Source organism: Bactrocera neohumeralis, unplaced genomic scaffold (genome assembly GCF_024586455.1).
Source record: "Bactrocera neohumeralis isolate Rockhampton unplaced genomic scaffold, APGP_CSIRO_Bneo_wtdbg2-racon-allhic-juicebox.fasta_v2 cluster09, whole genome shotgun sequence".
NCBI lineage: Eukaryota > Metazoa > Arthropoda > Insecta > Diptera > Tephritidae > Bactrocera > Bactrocera neohumeralis.
The window spans coordinates 6,680,184-6,683,677 of record NW_026089622.1 but is presented as its reverse complement, the minus strand read 5'-3'; the positions used below and the strand labels follow the sequence as shown (position 1 = coordinate 6,683,677).

Genomic DNA, 3,494 nt, shown 5'->3' with positions numbered 1-3,494 from the left:
GTTTCTGTCATTTGCTTTCGTTACACACATACCTACATACGCGAAGGCGCAAGTGCGAAATCTAACAACAACAATGTTGTCTGCTCGGTAGCAAAATGACAATAAGCATAGATAACTTGATAACTTGATACGAGACTCTTTGGTTCGAGAGAGAGCTGTCAAAACTCGCATTTTTTATAACATTTGCCAATGATGCCACTGCTGAAAAATATTAACTTGGGTATTCAATAAATTATACAAAACACTAAATTAAACACTTTGAAAATGCATACATACATATATATGTAAATGCTAAAATGCAAAATCATTAATTAAATTACATAAACATTTTGCCAAAATATGTTCGCACAGTTTCATTTCACACTAATTTCGTCAAGTAATTATAGCGCTGCTTTTCTGGCATCCCGCCTTTTTCACTAACTGCTGGTTGACGGCACCCTGATTGTGTTTTGTTGCCAGCTCAGAAAACAGATCAGCTGCAAGCAGAGCAAGAAAAAGAGATTCTAATCAAGTTATCTATGACAATAAAGAGAAGGGAATGACGAATATTACAAATTACATAATGTTTGCTTCGTTTGCTTTTCTTCCATAAAAGTCAAGGCTGGCTTTATGCGCCAGCGAATACCCATATGTACAAACAAGTGCAAAATCAGAAAATTTCAGTTCAGATTCAGATTAATTATTAACCAAATAAATGCCAAACCATCGAATTTCAGTTCAGATTCAGATTAATTATTAAAAATAAAATGCCAAACCAAAGGCGAATTAGACGAAAAAGGAGTTTAACAGGTCGAAGAGAAGAGGTGAATGTTATCGATAAAACGAAATTTTTAATTGTTAATGTATGTATGTATATGAATTGACCTGTTTTATTAGAGCCGTAGTCATGCAGGATCTATGGCAAGTTATTTCAAAGCTGCCCTAAACTCCGTAGTTCTTCCGGAGTATAGTTCGCTTGGGGGTTTGACTAATATATGTTTACACTGTAAAGCAAAACATTTCGGAAGTGAAAAGGTACTTGTACTTTTCATTGTTTTATATTCGTAATATATGTATATACATACTTATTGTCTTAATATTTGGTTGAAATTGTTACTAGGTAAGAAATGGCTTTACGACATGTTGTCATGGCGGAAAAGTTAAACTTCAAGAATTACGTGTACCTGAGTTTTTGAAAGCTGTGTTAGAAAATGATTTGAGCTCTTGGCGGGGACACTATTTGGAGAATATTCGGCAGCTAAATAGTTCGTTTGCTTTTGCATCATTCGAAGCGAAAATTGCGGAGCCTACAGGGCGCGGACCATATTGCTTCCGAATACATGGATCAATATATCATAGGGTAGGTCCATTGCATGCAGATCATCCTTCAGAATCCTCCTACGCCCAGCTGTTTATTCTTGACAAGGATCAAGCAACTGATATAAAGGCACAACATAATTCAAACTGCGATAGGTATTTGCTGAGAGAAATCCACGAAATGCTTTCAAATATTAACCCCTTGGCAAATGAGTATAAGCATATGGCGCAGGTTGAACGCGAAGAGGAACAGAGGGCCAGAGGAGAAAATCGCAATGCTCGCCGAATTAGCATGCTACTTTTTAAAAGCGCTGATCGACGTTATAATTTGCCAAACTGCTCAGAAATTGCGGCCGTTTTCACAACAGAGGATGGTGAACCACCTGGAAATCGAAATTTGCGAATATTTTCACGGAAATCTGATATACAGAATTTATTATTTGTCTCAACGCTACATAGGTTGTGTGATCCATTAGTATATCCGCTTTTGTTTCCTTATGGCGAGTCAGGATATGATGAAACTCTTCTGCATGAACAGGATCATCGAACTGAATGTAGATTTAAATTAACCCAACTGCAGTTTGTTGCTTACCGTATGGCGATAAGAGAAGGTTTCAGCTTGTTTCATGCGTCAGGTAAACTTTGGCAACAGTATTTAGTTGCCCAATATGTCAGAATAGAAGGAGCACGTCTGGCATTTCTGCGAACTCATCAGAAAGAGCTACGTGTTGAAATATTTGCTGGTTTGCATGACTACTTAATGCGTGGTGCAAATATGGAAAGTGTTCGTCCTGGTCGTATAGTTGTACTTCCTTCAAGTTTTGTTGGCTCTCCTCGAAATATGAACATGCATTACCAGGATGCTATGGCTATGGTTAGAAAATATGGAAAACCGTCGCTTTTCATAACTTTTACATGCAACCCAAACTGGCCAGAAGTCATTCAGAATATTGAGAGATACCAGGGACCGGAAATGCGTCCAGAACTGATAGCCCGGGGTTTTAAGCAGAAGCTCAACGAGCTTATGAAAGATATTTCCCAGAGGAATGTGTTTGGAAAGGTGAAATACTACCTAAATGTCATTGAGTTTCAAAAACGGGGTCTACCACATGCCCACATCTTAGAAGCACTTCACGAAGAAGATGTTATTCACGAGCCTTCTGAAATTGACCTGGTTGTTTGCGCTGAGATTCCTAATAAGGAGGCAGAGCCTGAGTTGTATGAAATAGTCTTAAAATGTATGATTCATGGCCCATGTGGAGTACTTAATCCATCATCGCCCTGCATGACTGATACGGGAATTTGCTCCAAAAACTATCCGAAAACTTTTCATGCTAATACGCTTTCAAACGTTAACGGCTATCCTCAATATCGCCGCCACAATGATGGAAATAAAATAGTTGTCCGTGCCAATAAACATTTAATTGAAATAGACAACCGATGGATAGTCCCATACAACAAATATCTGACCAAAAAATACAGTGCCCATATTAATGTCGAAATATGTTCATCGATAAAAAGCGTTAAATACCTCCACAAATATATTTACAAAGGATATGATTGCGCAACAGTTCAAATTATTGAACACCCAATTGATCGCGTGGATAATCATGATGAAATATCTACATTTATAGACGCTCGATATGTTAGCGCGCCTGAAGCCTGTTGGAGGCTTTTGGAATTTTCAATGCAAGAAAAGTCGCACATGGTAAAAGCTCTAGCCGTTCACCTTCCAGACTCACAAAATATTTATTTTCGTGATGATAATGCTGCGATTTCTGATACCCTTGCTCGATGCCGCGATACCACTTTAACCGCATATTTTAAATTGAATGCGATAGATCCATTTGCGAATACTTTGTTGTATTATCAAATTCCTGAGTACTATACTTGGCAAGATGCGTCGCGCTCATGGCAAGGAAGAAAACGTCCGAGTAATGCAATTGGTAGAATGTATACGGTCGATCCAAAAAATCGGGAACTCTTTGCTTTACGTTTATTACTAACTTCGTTAAAAGGACCGAGGTCGTATTCAGATATATTAACCGTGAACAGGGAACATCTCTCTTCTTATTGGGAATCAGCAGTAAAGATAAAGTTGCTAGCGGGTGACACAGAGTGGACCGCTGCACTTGAAGAAGCATCTGTCTTTAAAATGCCTGTGCAACTGAGACGTATGTTTGCAATGATTTGCATAT

At 38.3% G+C, this 3,494-nt stretch overlaps 1 long non-coding RNA gene across 1 annotated transcript; it reads left to right on the top strand.

Annotated features, from left to right (window-relative positions):
• Positions 1–712: 712 nt before the first annotated feature.
• Positions 713–1,387, top strand: LOC126764529 (uncharacterized). Its single transcript, XR_007668049.1, has 3 exons — positions 713–803; positions 877–1,014; positions 1,100–1,387. It is a non-coding gene; the product is annotated as an uncharacterized LOC126764529 (long non-coding RNA).
• The last annotated feature ends 2,107 nt before the right edge of the window (positions 1,388–3,494 follow it).